Source organism: Lygodium microphyllum, chromosome 14 (genome assembly GCF_053477565.2).
Source record: "Lygodium microphyllum isolate KBCC chromosome 14, Lygodium_microphyllum_v1.1.10, whole genome shotgun sequence".
Classification (NCBI taxonomy): Eukaryota; Viridiplantae; Streptophyta; class Polypodiopsida; order Schizaeales; family Lygodiaceae; genus Lygodium; species Lygodium microphyllum.
In genome coordinates, this window is record NC_141148.1 from 59,353,637 (window position 1) to 59,380,860 (window position 27,224).

Genomic DNA, 27,224 nt, shown 5'->3' on the forward strand with positions numbered 1-27,224 from the left:
AACGTGTCCACTAGAATCATTCCTGACACGTCTTAGCAGTCCATCGGGAAGGATGTCTAGAAAGCTCCGCCCGGCACTCCCATGGAATGTTACGGGACTTGCGATCTAGGTCTTCCCGCGTCTGCCACGTAGCGGAAGTATCCTGGCCGTTCCCACTTAGGATCGACCTGAGTTTCGGTTTTCCTGTTTGGTCATTAGCTAGCAACAACTAGCGTCAGACCCGAGCGAACTACTTTACGCAGAAACGCCAGGTCCGAAGCGGATTCATGCTACACTTGGTTCAAGGAGAATGGGAAACGAGAGGGATGCAAGGCTCGACCTCTCTGCCAAAAGGCATAGTCCCATTCCGTTCCCCTAAAACAGCGTAAATCGGGTAGGATGTAACACCAGGTCATCGTCCTCGTTATTCGCTTTGATGCTGAAGATCAACCTTGTAATGAGGCAACAGTTGTCCTAGGCTCGTCACTTTTGAATACACAAAAGGAAACTTACTAATAAGGTCCTGCAAATGCATAGACACCTTATGCTCTTTTCATTAACTCCATTGAACGTACCGACGATCAATTTCCATATCTTAAGCTATTTCTAATAAATGTTCAAATAGCCAATTCATTTTTCCAATTGCATTTAACTTGACTAGTTGCATTTGACATGCATGAATGCTTCCTAATCCATGAAGTTATCGTGATTAATTCAATACTTCTGTGTGGAATCCAAATAGATCAAACCTGGACTTGTGGGCTCCGGGAAATATCCACGTATGCTCGGGGTGAACCTCCCACATCGCACCTTGTGATCTTTCTAGAGGCCATCGCGAATTCGATCTCCAGTTAGCCTTTGTGGACTTCAACTTTTTGCCTTGGCTTGCAGTTTTTATGACCTTGGTCCGTCTCCCTTGTATGCGCAATTTCCTTTGAGATATGGCTTCCTTGACCGAAGTTCCGACTTACGGAATTTGACTTGGGAAGGCCTTAGGGATTGGAACTTGGGCTTTTTGCAGAAGAGCTGTGGAAAAAATGAAACTTAATAAATGCTTGCGGAAATTGGGGCTTTCTCGAGCAAGCTTGTGGGAATTTAAGCTTGTTATGGGAAGGAGCTCTTGCGAATGGGCCTTGCAAGAATGGGGCTTTAGAGTTCTTCTTCTCCTTCCCAAAAATCCTAGGCCCAGCCTTGTGGGTGATTGGTGGGAAGGCCTTATAGGCTTCCTCTTCGAAACCCGAGGGGAAAAATTGGACTTTTGGAGGATCTAGTGGAACGGGGCTTTAAATCCGAGCCTAGAAGGCTTATGGGTGATCGGTGGGAAGGGGCTTGTGTTGGAAATCCACGAGAAGGGGGGAAACTTACACCGGGCTAACATGGGCTTGTGTGGGAATACAATGGAAAAGGGGGATTGAATCCCGGGGTTAAAAAAAAAATGGGCTTCTAAAGGCCTCCACGGGAAGGGGGCTTTGAGAAGCCCCCTTAGAAGCTTCCTAGAGAAGCTTCTTAAGAAGCTTCTCCAGCAGCGTCCACGTGTGGAGGAGGAGGGAGATCGTAATCCAGTGGCGGCGGACTGAAGGCCTGGCGACTGGCGGATTGGGCGGCTGCGGCGGCTGGTGGACTGGGCGGCAACGCGGCGGCTCCACGGCGGGCTCCTCCCTTCACGTCGGCACCTCCTCCAGCTCCTCTCACCCTCCACACGGCGACCTTCTCTCCCCTTCACACAGCCTGTCCCCTCCTTCTCACAGCCGTCCTTCCTCCACACGGCCACCTCCCTCCTTCACACGGCGACTTCCTTCTCATGGCGACGGCCTTCACAAGACAGTCTTCTGCCCATTCCTTCTCACGTCCGGCACCTTCTCTCTCTCACGCCCTTCCTTCTTTTTTCTCCCCCCCCCAAGAGGGGGTTCTTATAGTCCAAGGGGGGAGAGGGGACCTCCCCACGTGGCCTGTTGCATGGCTCTCTCCCCCACGTTCTCATGCTCCCCTAGCCCATCCCTTTCCCCCAGCAACACATCGGCTGGGGAGAATAATAAAAAAATTTGCAATAATTCCACCTTTATCCCCTTATCCTCCTCCCAAGAGGGAGTTTTTGCGGGAGTTTCGATTTTAGAACCTCGGTTTTAATTTACCAATGTGGAGGACCCCATTTCTCGCGTGCGGGTCACACATTACCCTGCCAATAATTTCAATGCAATAGATAACCTTTGCACAAGGTTTACGTCGTGTGCGGGACGTTAATATTCACGGGTGGGAATATTACATTCTCTCCCCCTTAGAAGAATCGAGATGTCCTCATCTCGGGATAAACTGGGGATATCGAAGATTGAGAGAGCTTTCATCCATCCAGGTAGCATCCTCCTTAGGATAATCTTTCCACTGGACGAGGCAGTCTCTCAAGGTTCTAGATCTTAGTTAGCATCTAAAATCTTGTCCGGCCTTAGTTCAAGGTCTCCTTGACTAGGCATTACAATTTGTTGGTCAGCAAGTACATGATTAGGGTTAGGTACATACTTCATTCTTCAATAGACTGTTATGGAATACATTATGAACCTTTAGGTTTTCAGGGAATTGCAGTCTATAAACATTAGGTCTTAAGCACTTGAGGATCTTGTATGGTCCACAATACCTTGGACTTAGCTTCCTGCAATCTCCTAAGGATAGAGAACTCTTCTTTGGGCATACGTGAATGAAGACCATGTCTCCTTCCTCAAATATTCTATCTTGACACTTCAATTTCGTGTATGCCTTCTGTCTATCCTTCGCAGCTTTGATGTCCCGATAGAGTGAAATCATAAGCTTCGCACAATATCTTCTATTTAAATAACTGGCTTGCTCGTATACATGCTCTCATTCTATAGTAGACATGTCCATTATTGACAGAGAATTCACGATACTTAGCCTCTAGCTTTTGTTCCTGGTCCTTGATAGAGACTTCCCTTAGCATCCTTTGATAGGCTAGATCATGGCATCCTTCCTCTCTAGCTAGCTCAAGTATTAGGTTGTTTGGCATGGACACCTCTGTAGCTAGAGATCTAGCTATTGATAGATTTTGCAAGATTAATGAATTAAGGAATGCCTTGCGATTGAATGCATCAACAACTACATTCTTCTTTCCAGGTCGGTACTTGATCTTAAAATCATATTCCTCCAATACTTCAATCCGTCGACGTTGCCTCATGTTGAACTCGTTCTGGGTAAAAATCCATTTGAGGCTCTTATGATCGGTTACTAGAGTAAACTTGTTACCCAACAGGTAGTGTCTCCAAAGCTTTAGAGCATGGATGACAGCTAATAACTCTAGATCATGCGTGGCATAATTCTTTTCGTGACTCTTCAATTTCCTTGAAGAATATGCTGATGATTTTCCTACATGAGCACATATCTTAAGGCAAGCATGCTAGTATCAGTTACTACCTCTACTCCTTACTGTGGTCTAGAAGTTTTAGGATCGGTGCTGATACCAAACTTTGCTTCAACCTATCGAAGCTAGTTTGTTCGGCAGTTAACCATGCAATGTTTGCTTCTTCAGTAAGTCTTTCAAAGGTGCTGCAATCAAGGCATAGTTTTTGATAAAGTTCCTATACCATCTTGTCAATCCAAGAAAGCTGAGTATTTCTTTGACAGTTGTTGGTATTTGGCCATCCTAGAACATTTCTAGCTTAGGCTGGCTCCACTGAGATTCCTTCTACCGATATGATGAATCCCAAATAACCAATCTAATGTTTGAGGAATGCATAATTTCGTCACCTTAGCATACAACTTGTGTGACCTTCTTGTCTCAGAAAAAAAATCCGAAGTTGGGATTGATGATCTCCTTCCTGTTTAGAATAGACTAAAGTATCGTTGAAGAAGACAAGTACGAAATCATCAAGATATGGTCTAAAAATATCCTGCATTAATCTATTGAAGGTGGCAGGTGCATTTGTAAGCCCAAATGACATAATCAAGAATTCAAAGTGTCCATATCTAGTGTTGAAGGCCATTTTAGGAATATCCTCATCCTTGATCCTGATTTGATAGTAACCTGACCTGAGATAATCTTGGAGAAGATCTTTGCACCTTGAAGGCGATCAAGAAGCTCATCTATTCTAGGGATAGGATACTTGTTCTTGGCTGTTGATTAATTCAACCCACGGTAATCAATACATAGTCGAAGTGTCCCATCTTTCTTTTTCTGGAATAGGACTGGAGCTCCCCATGGTGCATTGCTAGGTCGGATGTAGCCTTGGTTTAACAGTTTCTTGAGTTGTTCCTTCAACTCAATTGCTTCCGATATAGACATTCTATAGGTTCTCTTCACAATTGGCACAGCTCCTATTACTGGCTTGATCTCATGATCTACTTCTCTTTAAAGCGGGAGTTCTGTTAACTCTTCAGAACTACGTCCACGTATTCCTTCAGCCAAGTGACCAAATCACTTTACGTCAATATTCATAGTCAAGACAATCGGGAAAAAGTCTTATTCCATTCATAACAGCATAGCCCTTACAATTATTTCTTGGGGCGATGGAACAAGTTAATACATTAATTCGAGGAGAATAAGATGTTGTTGCATTCAGCTACAGGAACTGAGTAATAGTACGGATTGGGGTCATCGATTTTCAGGAATCGATAGTTCATTGGAAGATTAGGGTATCTTTTCCTTTGATATCCCTTCTTCACATGACGTCCCAAAACCTTGATTCGGTCGGCAGGGATTCTTTGAATCACTTCCCCGTACACATACTTATTCTGGTTAACCCTTCGACCTCCGACCCATAGGGTCGCGTTTGCGTGAGCCTCAATAAAGACGAACAGCTTTACGATCTTCAAATCCTCCATCCACTTGATTCTCTTCAAGTTAATTTGAAGGTACACAGGTTGATAGGCAGTTATGTAATAGATCCCTGTAACACCCATCCATCTCCATTCCACGTACACAGGTGATGGATTGTAAATGCGATCTAGGATGTTCATCATCTCAACCCTTTGTCGATAATCCGTGGAATGCATCGCGGTCATAAACATGACTCGGAACACTAAGAACCTGTTCCATGCTTCATAATTCTGCAAGACAGTATTCAAAGTAAGGAAATGTTTGGGATACAACATTTGCTTTACTTCTTCTTATTAAAATTTCCTAAAAACAAATCCTTTGTTGGTTCGCTCTGATACCAACTGTAACATGTCCACTAGAATCATCCCTGACACGTCTTAGCAGTCCATCGGGAAGGATGTCTAGAAAGCTCCGCCTGGCACTCCCATGGAATGTTACGGGACTTGCGATCTAGGTCTTCCCGCGTCTGCCACGTAGCGGAAGTATCCTGGCCGTTCCCACTTAGGATCGACCTGAGTTTGGGTTTTCCTGTTTGGTCATTAGCTAGCAACAACTAGCGTCAGACCCGAGCGAACTACTTTACGCAGAAACGCCAGGTCCGAAGTGGATTCATGCTGCACTTGGTTCAAGGAGAATGGGAAACGAGAGGGATGCAAGGCTCGACCTCTCTGCCAAAAGGCATAGTCCCATTCCGTTCCCCTAAAACAGCGTAAATCGGGTAGGATGTAACACCAGGTCATCGTCCTCGTTATTCGCTTTGATGCTGAAGATCAACCTTGTAATGAGGCAACAGTTGTCCTAGGCTCGTCACTTTTGAATACACAAAAGGAAACTTACTAATAAGGTCCTGCAAATGCATAGACACCTTATGCTCTTTTCATTAACTCCATTGAACGTACCGACGATCAATTTCCATATCTTAAGCTATTTCTAATAAATGTTCAAATAGCCAATTCATTTTTCCAATTGCATTTAACTTGACTAGTTGCATTTGACATGCATGAATGCTTCCTAATCCATGAAGTTATCGTGATTAATTCAATACTTCTGTGTGGAATCCAAATAGATCAAACCTGGACTTGTGGGCTTCGGGAAATATCCACGTATGCTCGGGGTGAACCTCCCGCATCGCACCTTGTGATCTTTCTAGAGGCCATCGCGAATTCGATCTCCAGTTAGCCTTTGTGGACTTCAACTTTTTGCCTTGGCTTGCAGTTTTTATGACCTTGGTCCGTCTCCCTTGTATGCGCAATTTCCTTTGAGATATGGCTTCCTTGACCGAAGTTCCGACTTACGGAATTTGACTTGGGAAGGCCTTAGGGATTGGAACTTGGGCTTTTTGCAGAAGAGCTGTGGAAAAAATGAAACTTAATAAATGCTTGCAGAAATTGGGGCTTTCTCGAGCAAGCTTGTGGGAATTTAAGCTTGTTATGGGAAGGAGCTCTTGCGAATGGGCCTTGCAAGAATGGGGCTTTAGAGTTCTTCTTCTCCTTCCCAAAAATCCTAGGCCCAGCCTTGTGGGTGATTGGTGGGAAGGCCTTATAGGCTTCCTCTTCGAAACCCGAGGGGAAAAATTGGACTTTTGGAGGATCTAGTGGAACGGGGCTTTAAATCCGAGCCTAGAAGGCTTATGGGTGATCGGTGGGAAGGGGCTTGTGTTGGAAATCCACGAGAAGGGGGGAAACTTACACCGGGCTAACATGGGCTTGTGTGGGAATACAATGGAAAAGGGGGATTGAATCCCGGGGTTTAAAAAAAAATGGGCTTATAAAGGCCTCCACGGGAAGGGGGCTTTGAGAAGCCCCCTTAGAAGCTTCCTAGAGAAGCTTCTCCAGCAGCGTCCACGTGTGGAGGAGGAGAGGGATCGTAATCCAGTGGCGGCGGACTGAAGGCCTGGCGACTGGCGGATTGGGCGGCTGCGGCGGCTGGTGGACTGGGCGGCAGCGCGGCGGCCTCCTCCCTTCACGTCGGCACCTCCTCCAGCTCCTCTCACCCTCCACATGGCGACCTTCTCTCCCCTTCACACAGCCCGTCCCCTCCTTCTCACAGTCGTCCTTCCTCCACACGGCCACCTCCCTCCTTCACACGGCGACTTCCTTCTCATGGCGACGGCCTTCACACGACAGTCTTCTGCCCATTCCTTCTCACGTCCGGTACCTTCTCTCTCTCACGCCCTTCCTTTTTTTTTCTCCCCCCCCCAAGAGGGGGTTCTTATAGTCCAAGGGGGGAGAGGGGACCTCCCCACATGGCCTGTTGCATGGCTCTCTCCCCCACGTCCTCATGCTCCCCTAGCCCATCCCTTTCCCCCAGCCACACATCGGCTGGGGAGAATAATAAAAAAATTTGCAATAATTCCACCTTTATCCCCTTATCCTCCTCCCAAGAGGGAGTTTTTGCGGGAGTTTCGATTTTAGAACCTCGGTTTTAATTTACCAATGCGGAGGACCCCATTTCTCGCGTGCGGGTCACACACTACCCTGCCAATAATTTCAATGCAATAGATAACGTTTGCACAAGGTTTACGTCGTGTGCGGGACGTTAATATTCACGGGTGGGAATATTACACTGACGTTGTTGTGCCACTACACGGGCACAATGTGAAAAACTTTGAAGTGCATCATCATCTAACTTTCTTATTGATGTAGAGAATCAATGTAATCAGAGTCATTAGTGCTAGTGTCTGTGACATGGATGGTCAAAAAATACTAGATTTTTGGACAATTTGGGCCTATTTTTTATATTATTTATTGTAAAAAATCCTAAAGAGTTAGAAAAACTTCTCAATCAGGGTGGCATGCAAAAATCAAGTTACTTTTTCAACCAGCTATTGGATTTTTCATAAAAAATAAAGATGGACGAAATCGCGCAGCGGTCACGATCCTAATTAACAAGCTAAAAATTGCACTTTGAATTGGAAGAAGAAGGAGTGATCTGGGACATCCCTGACCAAGTGTCCTAGAGTTTTACCCCCCTTTCAAAGCCAACAGAGCCATCAAATTTGGGTTCCTAGTAGTAGAGAGGAGGCTATTATTTTGATCCACATTTTTGTTCTACGAGGGAGCTCTAGGAGATCTAATGCCTCGAGATTGCTTCTGAGTAGTGCCAAATAAAGGATTCCAGGTTCTATCAATACATATTGATTCCATTCATTGTGCTTTGTCTTTATCGTGTTTATTTTCTTGTCTATTCTTTTTCTTCTCTTCCATCTCCTATCTCTACTTCCTTCTATCTCAGATCCTTGATGGATATGAAATTTGACAGAAACCCCTCCGAAAACGTACTATCCCTTATTGGTCCCAAGTGACAGAGGAGGCCAAGTTAGCCAAAAGATGGTTATTAGATAGTTTCTCAGAAATCTATAGCATTGTGTTGGAACAAATCCTATCTTTTAACCTTTGGACAAGCTGCAAGGTACATTGGGCAATGTATTGCAATCACATTAGATCATTTGAACCTTGTTTATTAGGATATATTTGTATCCACAATTTTCCGTTGTGTCATAATGTGTGGATTATAGTCATGAGTATCTATAGAAAATTAAAAGTTTCAGTTGTCTCGAGAAAGGGCTAGATGGATTGGCAATGGGTGATGGAAGGATAGGCTCACCATGTCTTGTTGAGGGCTCGCCTATCTCATAGGTGTGCTGAAGAAAAAACCTCATGTATCAATGATGCCTTTTTGGGCATGCAATCTCCAAGGGAGGGAGCTGGTTAGCCTCTAGATTAGAGTGATGCTCCTTTTCTTACATTGAAGGGGTTTCCAATGCCAATATGAGAGTGGCCATTTGCTCCATTAGCCTAGTCATTGTAGCCACCACAAATCTCTCTATGTTTGTTAGTATGAGGAGCTCATGCAGCTTGCCAGCTCTGCTTCTTCGTTCTTACAACTATGGTATACCTTACGACTCCAATGGGAGAAAAAAGGCTGTCGTATCATGACCAATGCTAAGCAAAGGAGGGCAATCAAAACAATTGAACACGACCCTATTTATGTGGCACCTCTTTCATTTAGGGTTTTGGACATTACATGCAATATACACTTAGATGACCAGGTGCTGGCCCACCCGGAAGAGGAGTTGCACGTTGCTAGTTGTCTCAACTCTAGGGACATCTTTCATGATGTCTTGACCTACATCACTCAAGCTTCCATACGACCATGCAAACTTGATTGTCATGCCCAGCTTGAATATAACCCTAACCTTTATACTTGGCTGTTGGCCAAGTAACGCGCATAACTAAATTATCTTTGGAATCAACTCACAAAGTTACAATACAACATCAAAACCTCTATGATTACATATATCGAATAATTCAATAATATTATCAATTAGCTTGCTACTCTGTTGGTGATGCTATTCCATGAAAGCAATTGGTAACATATCTTCTTGATGCTGTAAAGAATCCTGCTTATGATAATATTGCTACCATATTATCTAACAAAGATGGGATCAATTTTGATCAAGCTTGTATTCTCTTTGATTGAATATTCACAACAATATGAACCATGATACACAAATCAAGAAACAATTATGATCTTAGAAGAGGAGAGACAGTCAAAAAATAGATCAATCAAGTTTTACTTGCTCAAAGGTGTCCCTTTTCATGGTCTACACGTAGGAGTTGTCGTGGTGGTACTTCTCTTGTCTCAAGTTTTGTAATAGACATTGTTCTTATTGCAACAAAAATGGCCACACTTCAAATATTGTTGGGCAAAAAAAAAGATAAAGAACACGGTATTACAAATAAACAACCACATTTATCCAAAGATTATTCTCCTTGTGACTATTGCAAAAAGAGTGATCATCCAACCCATCTATGTTTCAAGAGGTGTTTTGATTATCATAATAGAGCACATGTTGCTACACATGACAACAATACTGAAGAAGCAAATTATGTGAGTTATTATATCTCTTCCAAAAGGATACTTCATGTTCGTGATGGATCTCTTTTTATTATTAATTCTAGTGCTACGAGAAACATGACATATTAGTCCCAATGCTTACATTATTATCATTCTATTCTTGTCAAGATATTGCTTGATCTTGCTAATGACACAACCTATCAACTCAAAGGTATAGGTGATTTATATCTCGGTACTCTTTCTTCAATAAGAGTTCTTCATGGGGTTTTACATTTCCTAGATCTACAAAGGAATCTTCTTTCAGTTTGCAAGACTTGTGGATCTTGGTCTCTTTGTCAGTTTTGACAATACCAAGTGTCGCATTGAGAAAGTTGGCCAAACCATAGCTATGGCTCCTTGAAATGTTAATCTTTCTAAGTTATCTTTAAATGAAGATGTTGCAAATGTTTTTATAGCTCCTGGAAATATTTACAACAAAATATGGCATCATCTCTTTGTTCACTCTAAATTTTCTAAGCTTGTCAATCTTTACTGGCGTGACCTTGTTGAAGGTATGGATTTCAAAGCTTTATTATCTTTTAAACAATATCAAAAAGCAGTAGAACTTTATACTAATCCTTACATCAAGAAACTTCACAGTGATAATGGTGGAGAATACATTTCAAATGATTTTGGTGATTATTGTAATAATCAAGGTATTCATCATGAATATACGATTCCCTACTCTCCTCAATAAAATGGTATTATTGAATATAAAAACAAGACTATTCTCAAAGCCATACCATGTATGGTCATTGATTCTGGCTTATCTCGATGTTTCTAAGATAAAGCAGTCTTAATAGCAGTATTTGTGCGAAATTATCTTCCTACAACGGCTCCTAGTAAAATACTAATTACTATACTTGGATAGGTGAAACTCCTTTTTCATATTTTCAAACTTTTGAATGTATTTATTTTATTCATGTACCCAAAGAAACTCACACAAAACTTGATTCTCCCAGTTTGAAAGTTATTTTCGTTGGATATTTAACTTTTTCTAAGGGATACAAGTTTTATGATCCATCTTCCAAGGAGGTAATCATAAGTCATGATGTTATTTTCAATTAGCAACTTATGGGAAACACATGGTCTCAAGAGGATGATGGGCGGATGTGGTCATTAGAGGACGTTGAAAACCCATGGAGGTTAGTCATAAAGATATGTATCTATCACGTGGGTTCACCATAAGGGATTTTTAAAATACAATATTTACACATTTTTTACACACAAAAAGGTCCCATATAAAGAGATTACTTACAAATTGAATAGAAAGGGGTTATGTTTTATTAAGGAAAAATTTACAGATAGGGATATTTATGAATGGGCCTTGAACATATGTGATATATAGGGTATACATATAGCAAACTACCCAGGGACGTTTCGGGGAAGTTATTATATGTATATCCTCTACATCATGCACGTTTACAAGGCCTATTTATAAATATTCTTATCTATGAAATTTTCTTGAATAAAACATAACCCTTTTCCATTCAATGTTTAAATAACCCCTTTATATTACAGCTTTTTGTATGTAAAAAATATATAAAAATAGTATTTTAAAAATACCCTATTTTGAACTCATGTGATACACACATATATTCATTAGTATCTTACCTGAGGGGATGTTGATGATACAAAGTCATTAGTCACTTCTTTTCCTTTTCTATACAATGATAAACCTCCTTCATAGGATACCAGAGACATACACTCACGTTTTGGTATTTAGATTCAACACTATTGAGAAAAATGTATTTTATTACTCTATCAAAAAAGTTAATTAAATATATTATTCAAAAGTTTGGTTTGAGTTCTGCACTTCTTGCTACTACTCCTTGTCTTGTGAGCTCTACCAAAAACTCACTTTCTGTAGAATGATGGGCAATTAGCATTACATCAACCTTATGCTTATCTTGTTGGATGTCTTCAATTTGTTGGCTAAAATTCTCTCCCTGACATTGTTTTTGAAGTATGTGAAAGGGAGTAAAGATTTTAGATTGGTTTATCAGTGCCAATGAAACTCTGATTCTTTACATTCGCTTCAACTTTTGGGTTATACACATGCAGATTGGGCAAGCTGTCACTTATCTATGCATTCTACAAGTGGAAATTGTTTCTTTATCAATGGTTGTCTTGGTTCTTGGACTAGGAAGAAACAATTTTGTGTTTTTGTTTCCACTACTACAGAGGCTAAATATGTAGCTGCATCTTTACGGACTCGAGATCTCGCTCGAGAGTTAGTATGGCTTCGACAAGTTCTATCAGATATTGGCCATCCTTCTCTCTCCAACACACCACTTCCATGTGATAAAAAAAGTATTATTAGTCTTGCTAAAGACTATATTCAACATAACAAGTCTAAACATATTGTAGTGCATTATCATTATGTTTTAAGAAAGTCACAATCATGATTGAACATTGTCCAAGTGATTAGATAACTGCAATTATATTCAGCAAAGAACTCAGTGAAGCATGCTTCACTCTACTACACTTGAAACTGGGAGTTGTCTCAACTTCAATATTTGGGAATTAATCTACTATGACATTATAGTGCCATTGTACATACTCCTTGTAGGCACCATACACTTCACATATGCACATACACCTCAAACCTCTTAGTCATCCTTGTACATACCTATTCAGCTTCACTTCACATGTACATATTCACTTTACATGCACATAATAATCCTCATTGATCATGTTTTTACATTTGTATATAGGAGCTCCGGTTTTTCCCTTGTGCTGCCCAAGGGTTTTTTCATCTACAGTAGTAGCTAGAGAACTTTTTTTGCATGGGGGTGTTGGAGCTATATATAGCTCACTCTATCTACACTGGGTCTCACTTATATATATGTAGATTGTGGTCAATATGATATAGTCTTTGGGAGTGTATATGGTGTGTCTCTTCTCTCTCTATCACATCTCTACATATCTTCTCTCTCTACATTTCTACAGTGCCTACGGACTGACGACACATGCATGAAAATGTGATCGGTGAATCTCAACTATCCATTAATAGCTGTAACGTGTCCACTAGAATCCTCTAGAACACGTCTTAGCAGCCCATCGGAAAGGTTGTCTAGAAAACTCCACCCGGCACTCCCATGGAATGTTGCAGGTTTTGCAATCTAGGACTTTCCGCATCTGCCACGTAACGGAAGTGTCCCGGCCGTTCCCACTTAGGATCAACCGGAATTGTTTGGTCATTTACTAACAGTGACTAGCATCAGACCTGATCGAACTACTTTACGCAGAAACGCCTGGTCTGAAGCGGATTCATGTTGCACTTGGTTCAAGGAGAATGGGAAACGAGAGGGATGCAAGGCTCGACCTCTCTGCCAAAAGGCATAGTCCCATTCCGTTCCCCTAAAACAGCGTGAATCGGGTAATCGGTAATTCCAAGTCATCGTTCTCATTACTTGTTTCGGTGATGTTGATCATCCTTCTGTTCGTCGAAGACTTTGAGAAAAGTTCCCGGCTAACCGGGACCACCCATCCGTAGGACGGACCCATGGTCCATCCTCCGCACTTTCCTTGGTTTGTTTTAGTTATGTAATTACCTACCACATTAGTTTGACATATACAAACAACTTCTTTGAATTAACCCTCTTATGCACTGGTTCCTTCACGTAATCTTATCACAGGACATAAAGAAAACAATGCCAAACAACTTCTTTATTATCATTTTATCCTTTTATCTTTGAAATACAAGGAGTTCCACCCGTAGGCATATTCATAATCCGCCCGAAGGCTATCCAGTAATCCACCAGGGATCACTAATCCAAGTTTCCGCCCGTAGACTAGTATGCGGGCCTCGAGATCCAATCCCGAGTCACGTTAGCCTCTTGTGCAGGGCCCGGAAGGCGAGGGATTTATGGCCAGAGCCCCCTCTGGCACCCAAGCGTCGTCCTGCTCCAAGTAGAACTCAACGGAGAGACCTCTCGCGGCGGGTTCGGTCCACGTTCCCGGCGCAGCTAACAATCCCCTTGGTTAGGGTCAGGCAGGCAGTGAGGGGTAACTGAAGCTGCCTCTCCCTTCAGGCTTCAACCTGAAGTATTTAGATATATTTTCGTCCTTTAGTTCATTGAGCAAACAATGCAAACAGTGCTTTCCAAAGTGTTACAAGCATAATCAATTTCCAATGGTCGTTTAGCTGGCAAACTGTTAAGGAGTGACTCCTTTTCTCCGAATGCAACCCGCATTCGATCCGGAATCAATTGCAACTTGGAAAGATTCCTATCATTCTTGGGTTAGGGTCATACCCTACCGATACTTTAGGTCTTGTTGTGGTAGATTCCAGCGACCATGTCGCTTTAGTTTATTGTCTGGTCATTTGCTTCAAGGCAAATACCTAACTTTCCTTTTCTTTGGCAATTATTCCCCAAGAAAAGTGAGTAACAGGATGATTACTCATCCTCTTGTAAGTTAAATTCTTTCAATAACTTGCCAACCTCATTTCGAGAGATGACAAAACTCTCTTGTGGACAAATCTCAAGTCTATACAATGTTGCAACCTTTTTGCACATGTGTTGCATCATTCCACGGGATCATTCCACCCATTGAATGGCGTCCTCCGGCCACAGAATTACCTCTAGCCGAGTAGCAGGGTTTAGGGTATCCTCCAACCCATTCCTAATTATGTTGGCCCATGGTCCTAGAAATTTGCAACTCCGTCGGAGTTTCATCACTAGAACGAATGATCCTTAGGATAAAACCTTAGATCATTTTATGCATGAACATCCAATTGATTCGACATTTCGTGAACGTGTGTAAGATCTTTGGGTTTGCGGGTTTTGTCTTGGCAACCAGTGTAAAACTAGGTCGAATTCTTATTGCACTAAACCCTAGTTAACACTTGGGATACCTATCATATCGACCCAACCATGCCCATAAGAATCCTTGTGGTTTAGGTGATTTAGACAACTCAATATACTTGTCTTACGACAAGGATGAACCTTTCCTAAGGTAATAAGCTAAATCTAATGGAGAACAATAGTTACAACTACACCAATACGCGTAAACATGCGATTTATTGCTTCTACGCATCACATGGTTCACAATAATTTTTATCTTTCCTTGGTGTAGCAAAAATACATGATAATCTGGATACTAACTTTTCCTAAGACCTATTAATCATGCCTACAACCTTGTAGTCTATACTTTCGAATCTTATGCTTTGACGAACCATGCAACCTTTCCTAAATGCGGCTTCTGATGAATGACGTTTTCGCATGAACTATGCAATACGCAACATTCTCCTAGCTACAATGTAGTTGACGAAGTTTATACCAAACTAAAGCTAGTGTTAATTCATTCCATTTTACATGCTATTTGCAAGTCCATAAGATCACTTCCGTACTCTATTATTTCTTTTCGGATAATATCTTATGGTGTTAACCTTGCCTCATGAAATCATTACGAGGAGGATGTTGCCTAACATGTGGCACACGCTTATTCCTACCATGTCTAGGACGAAAGAGAATGCACTTATAAATTCCATTTCTTTGCCCTAAGTTTGGACTCATTACTTTGATAATGTACCAAAGAAGCTACATGCAACTAGTCTTCTAAGGTGGATAACTCGTTCAAATTTATGACATATTTCAATCTTGCCTAATGTTTCAAGAGATACTTTACCAAATGTATTTTTTTCCAATTTCCACATGCATTAAAATTAAGCATAAAGATGCAATCTCCCTTATGAACTAAGCGCGCCTAATCATTTCTTTATGCGGAAATAACTCGAAAGAACCTGGACTTGAGGGGTCGGGGAGATATCCACTTGTATACTCGGAGATGAACCTCCCGCAGTCGCATCTTGTGTCCTTTTTGGGGCCATCGTAGGCGTGGTCTCGGCTTCTGGTTAGCTTTTGCGGCCTACGAATCAACTTGCCTTGGCATGCAACCTCCCGACCTTTGCCTTCTTCCCTTATACGTAGGAGATTCCTTTACGGGATTTGGATAAATGGTGCTTGTGGAAGAGGGCTTTATGAGTTCTTTTGGCACGGAATTTATTCTTGGATGGCTTGCGGCTTTAAAAATCTTTTTGCGAAAGCCTTTTTGATGGGTCTTGTGGGGGACTTTACGGCTTCCACCCTCTCTTCTTCAAGTTCCGGGGAGGGGTATGAATGGGTCTTTTGGGGAATGTGGTGGGAAGGGGGCTTAAGGAGGCCCCCCCCTTAGAAGCTTCTTAAGAAGCTTCTGGCTTCAGCAGCTACGTCGAGGGGGGGTATCGTAGTCCAACGGCGGCGGACTGAGGGGGCCTGGCGGCTGGCGGACCGCAGCGGCAGCGTGGCGGCGACCTCCACCTCGATCAGCACGGCGACCTCCACCTCGATCAGCACGGCGACCTCCACCTCCCACGCTTTCCCTCTCTCTGCACGGCCCTCTCTCACTCTCGCCTTCCCCCTCTAGCTAGGGGGGTGTTTATATAGGCATGGGGGGAAAAGAGGGCATCCACCACGGGGCTCCCTTGCATGGGTCCCCCCCCCCCCCCCCCCCCATGCAGGCCACGTCTGCCATATCCCCATCCTCCCCACACTCCCCCTTCTCCAGCCATGCATCGGCTGGAGAAAAAGGGGAAAAAAAATAAAAAAATTTGCCTTGAATTACTCAAAATGCCCCTCCCAAGAGGGTGTTTTTGTGAGACTTGCGGTTTTGAACTCCCGGTTTTGATTTACCAATGCGGAGGATCCCATTTCACGCGTGCGGGTCACACATTACACTGCCAATAATTTCAATGCAAGAGATAACCTTTGCACAAGGTTTACGTCGTGTGCGGGACGTCAATATTTACGGTATGCAGTTGCGGAAATATTACAATAGCAGTGTCCTCACATACTAGTTGATCGTGCAAATAGCCACACAGACATCATGTGAAGGCTAATTCAAAAGCACACCATAGCCCCTCTTGAAACTAGACGCTATAAGGAGGGTAATGTAATAGATGCTCAAGCAAGAACAACCCTTGGTTTGTGTGCAAGTTGGAACAACCCCTTGTTCCATGAATATTCTATAACATTCTAGAATATATTTACATCATTTCCCATGTTATTACTCATATCAATGTGCCATGTGTCTGTATTTATGTCATGCTATGTGTTGACGTGCATGGTGCCATTGTGGCATCCTCTTGTAATGACATGTATTTCCCTTAAGCTCCCTAGACTATAGTATGAATCGTGGTGTTGGGCTACAAGCCCCTTAGTCTTGCCAACACCAGTTGTGAGGCTCTTGTGAGGTAAGTTCCCTTTAAGTTCTTATCATATTCTAGATTTGTCTTTTAATGAAGCCACACTCTTGTGAGAGTTGTCTTGTAATCGAGTTCTCTTGTAATTGAGTTATCTTGCAATCAAGCTCTAGTTCTAATATTCTTTCAAGTTCTTCTCTTGTAAGTTGTGAGAGCAATCTCCTCACTCTCAAAAAGCACTTACTATGTCCACAACAAAAGGCTTATGAAGAGCATAGAAAGAAGGTAAACTCTCCTTTAGAGTTTGAGTTCATTATAAGAGTTTCCTGATATGATGAATACAAATTTTCTTGAACTAAAGGAAAGTTGAATGACCTTGTCTTGATCTAAGAATTTTTAAACTCTATTGAGATAGTTTTTCTCCTAAGAATCCTTAGTAATGAGTGACTTATCTAAATTTTGTAGTGGTGATAGTTAAAATTAATCAAAGCCTTTAACTCTACCAATGCTCCTTTATCTTCTTTCATCGAGTCATGGGTGGGCTTTTTCCTTTCACTGCTTATATAATAATACGTTCGTATAGATGCTCATGTTTTGATGAAACTTTAAGAATAATCTTAGACATGCTCATAAGTATTTTTTTGAATTCAAAAAGTGCATCAAAAGTGTTTATAAATATAATCCCTTGTAGGATAAGTGTGAGTATGGATAAAATCTAATGGAAATGGGTAAATCCTAGATGCATTCTTAGGCTAGTTTAACTAGATAGACATGATATTGTCAAGCATTGATAGCTTTGGATAGCCTTGCTATAAACATAGCATACACAAAACTTGTAGACTATCAAGTCACCTATGAGTTTACTCTATAAAGAAGTACCATTGCTTCTCTTCGATGTGCTAGCGATTGTAATACTAATGATGTCTAATTGTCCTAAACAAGTAGGAATACAACTCTAGGTAGGGAAGAGATAGAGAGTCTTACTAGGCTAATCCAAGAAAGGAATATCTAAGATGCTGACAAGATAGGATATATAGCTTAATACAACTTACCTAATATTAAAACATGATAGACAACACCTATAAATTGTGAAATCACACAAACATGAGTCAACTCTATGATTTTCTATTGCAATGCCAAGTCTGTATCAATGAACAAAAATGAAAATGGATATTAGAAGGGTGAGAGAGGGAGTAGGAGAAAGGAAGAGAGACAAAGATAAGGAACACTGAATATATCAATTTTCTTATTTATATAGGTTACTAGTACATTCATCAATATAGGTCATCACATGACAAATGAGGAGATATAATACTTCATGGATGGCATGGACCCCAAGACCACAATGTGATTTATCTACATAGTGCTCAATGTCATGCACAGAGTCAAAGCAATGGCTCTTAGTATAGAGAGATGGCACACTCATTCTTGCCACTCTTGTGAAGTCAATGATGTTATCTTGCCATTGCAAAAGAAACCCTTGCTTCAATGGGGCTCCTCCCCTTTTCCACATGAGCTAGAAGATCATTAGAAACTATTCAATCCCTCCAATTCAGTCATTAAGTCATCCTTCTATGATGATTTCTCAATCATCTTTACTTGGTCCTACATTGGGGCAAAGAAAGAAAATGGGCCCCTAGGTTCCCACCTAGTATCCTACAACAAGCATTTAAATTCCCCTGTGTCCCATCCCCCCCCCCCATCGCCACACTATATAGACCCTGGCTCTTATGCCTATCAATACCATCCCTCACTAGGACAGCCTAGATTTGGCCAATCCTACTGCTAGTAATCACCTCTAACCCCATCTAATCCTTCTATAATCTACATTCTCATTACCCATGACTTATCCTACCATGGCATATAGTTAGTGATCATACAAGTTAGCCAATCATGAACTACAAAAGGAGAGTCATTGCCAACCTACACAAGCTTGTTGTATAGATGTACATGTATAGCATATCATCAAGATGGAGCGCAAAGGATACCAAGAAAAATATCTATATCATAAGTGCTGTCCTTGAGGAGTTTCCATAGTTGCCTCCTATAAATACATGCTCTAATGATTACATGCAAGCATGTATTGTGAAACACTTAGCTAGTCTCCATTTGAAGATACCTAATGCCTACAATAATGAGCTAAACGAGCCTAGATAGCTTCATTGGGAGCAATGAAAGAATATAAAAAAGGAAATATAGGAAAATCTCAATAGATAGAGGTAGAAAAGTAGGAGACACATGTGCTACTTACAACTGGCTCATTACCACATCTTTGTAGCAATGGCTAGGCCTATTTAGAGACACTGTCTAACTTATTCCTATTTTTGGTTTGGATCTTAGTATTTATTTCACTAATTTATCCATTTATTCTAATATTTACTATGCATATATTGATTTCTAGTATGGTTACACTAGTCATTAAGTGATGAGTCATGACTAGGTGGCTCGAGAAGGACTATGTGCTGTGCCATGGGATTATGCAACTTGTGGGGGGAATATGAGCATGGGTAGGAGAGATAGTTAGCTATTGTATACTAACATAGTTGCACTTTATGTTCCATTAAAGATTTTATATAATTTGTGTCTCTTTCTTATTGTAGCATTGAGTGGAAGACAGATTACATGAGGATGAGATCTTCAATTAGGGATCTCATCACTCTCTCCTTTATATATAGGTATGTAATCAATTATACTCACTACAAGATATAGCCATTATACCGACATTAAAAGTGATGAAAATGTAAATAAAAAAATTTGTCCGCATCGCTAATGGCGACACCATAGAATAGTCGGTATTAGCGACGTTATGAGCGTTGCAAATACCGATGCAAATGCGACATTGAGTTACACTGATAATGACGCTCTGCGACGCTAATAACGATGCGTGCATGTAAATTTGCGACGCTAATAGCGATGATAACATGGAAAAAGAAATTTTGTGTTAGGGCAGCACATATAGCACTGTGTGCTTTATTTGGGCCATACAAAATAGTTTTTGCACTGTGTACAATGCTCATGTAAACAAAAACAAAGTGTACTTAAATCATAACACTAATACATGAAATAAATACATGATCGTATAATGAAAGCGAGTGGTACAATCATGGCAAGATATCACTACTACATAGAAAATGTTTGCACAGATCAGGTGACCAAAAAAGAAGGGTGTGTGAGCTCTAGGAAACCAAGGGCGAGCTACATATCCTCGCCATCCGAAAGCTCGTCCCACTGCAAAGGAGAATCAAATGGACTCTACAAAAAAAGAAACAACTACATATCAGTCCACCACATAATAATGCATTATAGTTAAACATGGTAACTAAGAACAAGAAAGATGAGTGACTTACAGGGCCGCCACGTCTATACAATCGGTCGATCAATGCAGTGAGTCAATGCCTCTCTGTATATTGAGTCTCAAGGCTGGTCGAATCGCGATTTGTAATGGAGTGTTGCAAAGAAAACAAAATACTAATTGTTAGAAACATGATTTTCAGTACAAAGGATATTGCAAAAAAATAAGCAAGTAAAACAAAAGAAAAACTTACAAAGTCCTCCAAATATGTCTTGTGGCCGCCACTCCTAAGATGATGGACCACTCCGACCTCTAGTCGTGCCCTCGCCGCCTCGCACTACTGACTCCAATGTCTTGGAGAATCTATAGCCTCTTCCCTCAGTCGGCGCCACTCGTCCGCATCTAGCCACTCCGGCTTTGCAGGCCCACTCTTGAGTGCCTTGAGTGCGTCCATCGTATGTGTGACATATATGCATGCATCCAGTCCATCATCCGGCCCATAGAAAATCTATCTACCGTGGTTGGAATCAAAAACTCCTCATGCAAGGATGCTATTATGTAGTCATTGCTCCCCTCCGGTATGTTTTTCCAATGATGTAAGACGTTGTGCCAAAAAAATTGTTGGCACAACTCTCTCATGCGAGCCATCACCCTCCTCCCCTCATCATTCATGATGATGGCTCCTGACCTATCATCGACAAGATAGGAATATCCCTTTGGGGTATGCCTAAGATGGGTCCTCTCCTACCTGCGTCCACACTCCTCAGCATATCCAGGAGACCCGTGTACATCTAGTGTACTGACCGGGGTAGTATCTATTGGTGTAGCACCCATAGGGGTGCCATCTACAGACGGCTGAGCAAAATGAGCAAAAGTTGGAGTAACTAGAGTAGACGTCTCCACAGGCACTACAAGATATAGACCTTATAGCGACGTTTAAAGCGACGAAAATACAAACAACAAAATTTGCCCCCGTCGTCGGAAAAAGCGTCGTTATTGACGACGCCATGGTATCGTCGCTATTTGCGTCGCTATATGCGTCGCTATTTGCGTCTCTATATGCGTCGCAAATTTGCGTCGCTATATGCGTCGCTATTTGCGTCGCGACGCAAATAGCGACGGTTGCAGAGAATTTGCGACGCTGATAGCGACGACAATAGCGACGCCTGCAGTAAATTTGCGACGCAAATAGCGACGGTAACAGAGGAAAAAAAAATTTTGTGGCAGGGCAGCAAGCTGCCCTGCCACATATAGCACTGTGTGCTGTATGAGAGCCATACAAAATAGTTTCTGCACTGCTGCATACAAAGCGTTTGCAAACAAAAAGAATCTATACTGAAATCATAAAACTGATAGATGAAATAAATACATGATATCGCATAAAATGCGATTGGTACAATCATAAAACAATATCACTAATACATAGAAAATGTCTACATAGATCGGGCGACTAAAAACTAAAGGTATGTGAGCGCTAAGGATCCGAGGGCGAGCTACAAATCGTCGTCCCCCGAAAGCTCGTCCCTCTGCAAAGGAGCATCAAACGGATTCTGCAGAAAAAGAAACAACATATCAATCCACCATACAATAATGCATTCAAATATCTCATGGTAACTACGGACATGAAAGATGAGAGACTTACTGGGCCGCCGCGTCTGTACAATCGGTCGATCAATGATCTGAGACCGTGCCTCTCTGCATATTGAGTCTCAAGGCCTTGCGGATCACGATTTGTAATGGAGTGCTGCAAAGAAAACAAAATGCTAACTGTTAGAAATATGATTGTCAGTACAAATAATATCTCAAAAAAACAAATAAGCAAAACAAAAGAGAAACTTACAAAGTCCTCCAAATATGTCCTGTGGCCGCCACTCCCAAGATGATGTACCGATCCGGCCTCGATTCGTGCCCTCGCCGCCTCCCGCTGCTGACTCCAACGTCCTGGCGAATTTGTAGCCTCCTCCCTCAGTCGGCGCCAGTCCTCTGCATCTAACCACTCGGGCTTTGGAGCCCCACTCTTGATTGCCTTGCGTGCGTCGGATCGTCTATGTGACATGTATGCACGCATGCAATCCATCATCCAGCCCGTAGAGAATCTATCCACTGCGGCTGGCACCGGGAACTCCTCATGCAAGGATGCTACTATGTACTCCTTGCTCCCCTCCGGTATGTTCCTCCAATGATCCAGGACGTTGTGCCGAAAAACTTGTTGGCACAACTCCCTCATGCGAGCTATCACCCTCCTCCCCTCATCATTCATGATGATAGCTCCTGACCTGCCATCCACTAGGTATCCATAATCCCTAGGAGTGTGCCTCGTATGGGCCCTCTCCCATCTCCGTCCACGCTCCTGGGCATATCCAGGAGACCCCTGAACATCCGGTGTACCGACGGGGGTACCCTCTCCCGGAGTGCCACTGAAAGGGATGCCACCAGAGGGGGTGCCACCAAAAGGAGTGCCACCAGAGGGGGTGCCCCCAAAAGGAGTGCCACCAAAAGGCGTGACATCTGCCGACGGCTGCGCAAAAGCCGGAGTAACTGGAGTGGACGTCCCCACAGGTGTGACAAATCCTGGAGGTGACCGAGCTCTAGCTGAACGACGAGACGGAGACACCGCGTCCGTGTCTCCACAGCAGCACCCCCCTGATCCTCCTGCAGTCGCAGTCCCTCCCTCTGGCCCAAGTCGCGAGCGTCGAGATCGTCTGCTCGAAGCTGAAGCATCTGATCGCACTGAAGCTGATCTAGCAGAGCGCCCTGACGAAGAACGAGACAGCTCCTGATCTGCTATCTCTCTGAATCTCGCGAGCTGATCTGGAGACATACGTGCCATCATCTCCTGAAACTCCTCATCGCTCATCCCTCGACTCATCCTGAAAATAAAGATACCTGCAGAGATAAAAAATAATGTTAGAATAATCAATTGAAACTATACAAAGCGCATTAATATAAATCATTTTTGAAAAATCCATCTTAAAATGCATATCTTATCTACCTTTATGGAAGATCTAAACAACGAATTGAGTAATACAATTCTCCAAGAATGAAGTATTCTATGGTCCCATGTTAATCTCCTGACATAACTCTGCATACACTGGAAGGTCGATAGACATGTCACCACAAAAGAACGAGTCTGCCTCGTTCTCAAAAAATTCTACGACTTCTGTATTTCCATCATTGTTAGCCGATGCGGGCTCCAAGCTTGCGGTGGCCTCCACCCCTTGTAATTTCGATCCCTCTATTTGCATATATTCTTCATCTATGCCTGGAACATCGCTTTGATCGTATACTCTCGCACCTCTAGGAGTTGAAGGTATAACATACCACCATCGAGGTTGTCGGGGATTTGGATAGAAGATTACCTGTTCACAAACACTTACAAACCGTCTTCAAACCATTGTGACATAAAGCATGTCGTATTACAATTAGCAAGCAAATGACTAGAAGATTACCTGTTCACAATGTGCCGGCAACACAAAGGTGTCGCGCAAATCCATCCATTTTTTTTCGGAATCTATTTCGAGAAATCCAGATGGACCTCGTCGAACCGTTGCGCCAGCTCCTCCAAGTACCACTTTGAACCACTGCACATCGAATATTATCATGGAGAAGCTACGGTAATCCACCGTAATAATACTTTGCAAATTCCCAAAATACTCCATCTCATCCACAACCGTGTTCGGATCCGTTGCTCGTCGCCGGCTCTCTTGCTCAAACCTTGCCATGACACCACAGTCCATTGTGGAGCGCATTTTGTCAATACGCTCCACCCGAAAATGCCGTCCGCGCGACCACGCTGCACTATATATTTTGTACTGCACATTGAAACACTCAAATTAGATGTAGCAAACAAATTCAGATACGACACATTCTAAACCCCTCATTACCTTTGGACTACATCCCCTCGAGAACTCCCACTCCTCCATTGAGACCTCTGCCCCTTCGCTGGATGCTGCGATCAAGGCTCCATGCAACCATCGTGTTGACATAAACCGCGGCATCTCCTCCATGCCTTCGGGATATCGAATCGGTCGGTGACGCGTACTGCGTCGGAATTCAGCTCGCGCTTCCTCTCGATCTTGCCTTGCAATCTGGTACTTGGCGAGCCACGTCTCCATGGAGGCATGGTGCAACATACAAAAGCGATTCACTTTCTCTTCCATTGAGGCATCCATTCTTTTTTCTACCCCATTTCCAACCACCACATCTCCAGTCAGCCTGTCATCGTCCTTGAGCGTCCATAGCATTTCATTGTCTGGTTCCACCGTTGGTAGCCATTGTGAGATATGCACTAATGCCTCTGACACCAACCAACCCTCCGCCATGCTACCTTCCGGACGAGCTCGTTGTCGCACAAAGCCTTTCAGGGTTTTCATGAAGCGCTCCAGGAAGAACATCCATCGCGTATGGACAGGTCCGGCAATCTCCACTTCGTCCACAAGATGCACAAGAAGGTGAACTTGTATCGTGAGCATGCTAGTGGGCAGGTATTTCTCAAAGAGACAGACCGTCTCAACTGCTCCCCGCCTTGCGGATTCAATAGAGGACGTCTTAATCTCTTTCTGTGAGATCCATTGCACCAAAGTCGACAGCTTGTAAATGGCCCCACGAATTTCTGGAGTTAGGCATCCCGCGATCGCGATCGGTAGGACAAACTGCCACAAATGAGAAAGCATTAAGAATAATGGTCACTTTTCAAATTTCAAAATGTCCACGCTTATTAAAATCCATTCTGTTCACAAACCTGACATATCTTATGCCAATCATGGGATTTTAGCCCAGACATTTGGTCATCTTTAGAAAATGCGGACCTGAGAGAACGCATCATACCCGTCGGAGTGCGGATAGACTTGATTACTTGCTTCACAATGCGCTCTTCTTTGGTAGACAAAACCCAGGGAGCGCGAGGAAGCTGCACTCCCCCTTCAGCACTCGACTGCGGCCAAAGCGCCTCCATCTTACCTACCTCCTTTAAATCCATTCGTGACCCTATAGTGTCTCTCTTTCCTGTGATGTGGTCCCATAGCAAGCTGCCTACATTTTTGAAAATATGCATGGGATCCAACAAGTGGTTGACCTGTAAGTGGGTCCAATATGGCAACTCGTAGAAAACTGAGAACCGTCGCATTCCATTTGGATGTGATTCCGGGTTTACCATTTTCAGCTCGTACCAGCTTGCAGCGTTCATACGTGCTGGAGGTCGTCCAAGAAAACCTTCCCTGAGTTCATGATCCTCCGGCAAGAAAGTGGCGTGTCCTTGATATACCATCTTCTTCATGGTTCGTGACCTTCGGGCGTCTAACTGTGGCCCACACAATGGACATGCATGATAACCTGAGGTAACGAGACCTGCAAGGCGATCCACGACCTAGTGAATACTTGATTGAATGAAATAAAATATAGATATTACCGGCGTGAACAAATGTCTGCTCACCTGAGCACTCTCCCAATCCCGGAAAGTCATGCATCGTCCACATGAGAATGGCTCGAATGTTGGCTGACCGCCGACCATCGCGCCTGCTCATATCTTGCACCGTGACCCCCTCCTCCCACAAAATCTTAAGCTCATCGACTAATGGACGAAGATACACGTCCATATTTTTTACTTTGTAGCGGCCCGGGACGAGCAAGCTAAGGATGAGATGTCCTTTCTTCGTAGAAAGCCATGGAGGAATGTTGTAGTTGACAAGCACTATAGGCCACACACTGTAAGAAGTCGAGCGCAGACCGAATGGGTTCACACCATCCATGGCGAGACCGAGCCGAAGATTCCTTGGCTCTCGCGCAAAGCCTGGGAAGGTAGAGTCAATGTGGCTCCATGCGCGCGAATCTGCTGATATTCGTTGCACTCCATCCGTAGACCTATTCTGCACATGCCACGTTGTCAAGCTTGCCATGGCAGACGTGCGAAACATGTGGTTTATGCGGGGGATGAGCGGAAAGTGTCTGAGGACTTTTTGAGGGATGGTCTGCCCTTGCAAGTCCTGTCGATACCTGTGAGCACCACACTTTGGACATGTCTCCATAGTCTCGTATTCATCTCGAAACAATATGCAGTCGTTGATACATGCATGGATGTTATTGTAGTCCATGCCAAGCTTCCGTAAAACATGTCGTGCATCATCACGAGACTCAGGCATGGTGTTTGCAGGTGGCAATATATGATATTTCAATAACCTGAAAACATCATAAAACACCTTGAAAAATCCATCCATATTTACAATAATACTGTTTAAAAAAAAAACAATGAAGTCTGTATGCAAGGTACCTGAATAACTCAGTCACACTCGTATCGCTCCAACCGTATTTCGCTTGCACACTTAAGAGTGCAAGCAATGTCTTCAACCGAGATACTCGGCACCCATCATATAATGGTATGGATGCTTCCTCTCTAAGCGGGTCAGATGTCTCAACATCCATGGGAATCAATGCATCGATCATTGCCTCCATCTCAGGCTCCAAGATTGTAGGCAAGTCGGGAAGGTTGTCTGTCTCCTCTGGCATTGACGATATAGATGGGCCTTGCGAGTGGTCTATTGGCTCCTGCCATCCATCCATCTCACGTCCACGAACTCTTCTAATTGGCCGCAAAGGGTGCTCTCCCCCTTGGGTCGAGACATCACCCCCCTGGACACAAAATTTGCCAACAAGACCCAATCTTATTGTGTATGGTTTTCAATTAGCTTGAGAGTACAATGCATGAAAAATGCTAACTTGAAAATACCGTTTGCTGAAAATCTGCAATCGCCTGATCAATAATCTCAGGTTGAAACTCGCCAAATCGTCGTACGTGTTCTATAGACAATCGACGTTTTCGTCTAATTGCCAACTTGCATTGAGAGCAAGGACATGGGACACGCTGATTAAGATACGACTCGCGGTCTTGAACAATAGGACCTTCTTCGTTTGCCATCTTATCTACATTACAGCAAACGAGGCTTAAATGGATAGCTTTTTGGAGATGTACGTCAACTTGCAAGTTGACCATAAACCTTGCATTGTATATAGTAGTCGAGAGATTTTCCGATGTTATATCTCGGCCTTGTATCATG

At 43.0% G+C, this 27,224-nt stretch overlaps 1 long non-coding RNA gene across 1 annotated transcript; it reads right to left on the reverse strand.

Annotated features, from left to right (window-relative positions):
* Window positions 1–21,548: 21,548 nt before the first annotated feature.
* Window positions 21,549–22,072, reverse strand: LOC148025633 (uncharacterized). Its single transcript, XR_015693017.1, has 3 exons — window positions 22,016–22,072; window positions 21,818–21,919; window positions 21,549–21,725 (listed from the first exon to the last, which is right to left on the reverse strand). It is a non-coding gene; the product is annotated as an uncharacterized LOC148025633 (long non-coding RNA).
* Window positions 22,073–27,224: the final 5,152 nt, after the last annotated feature.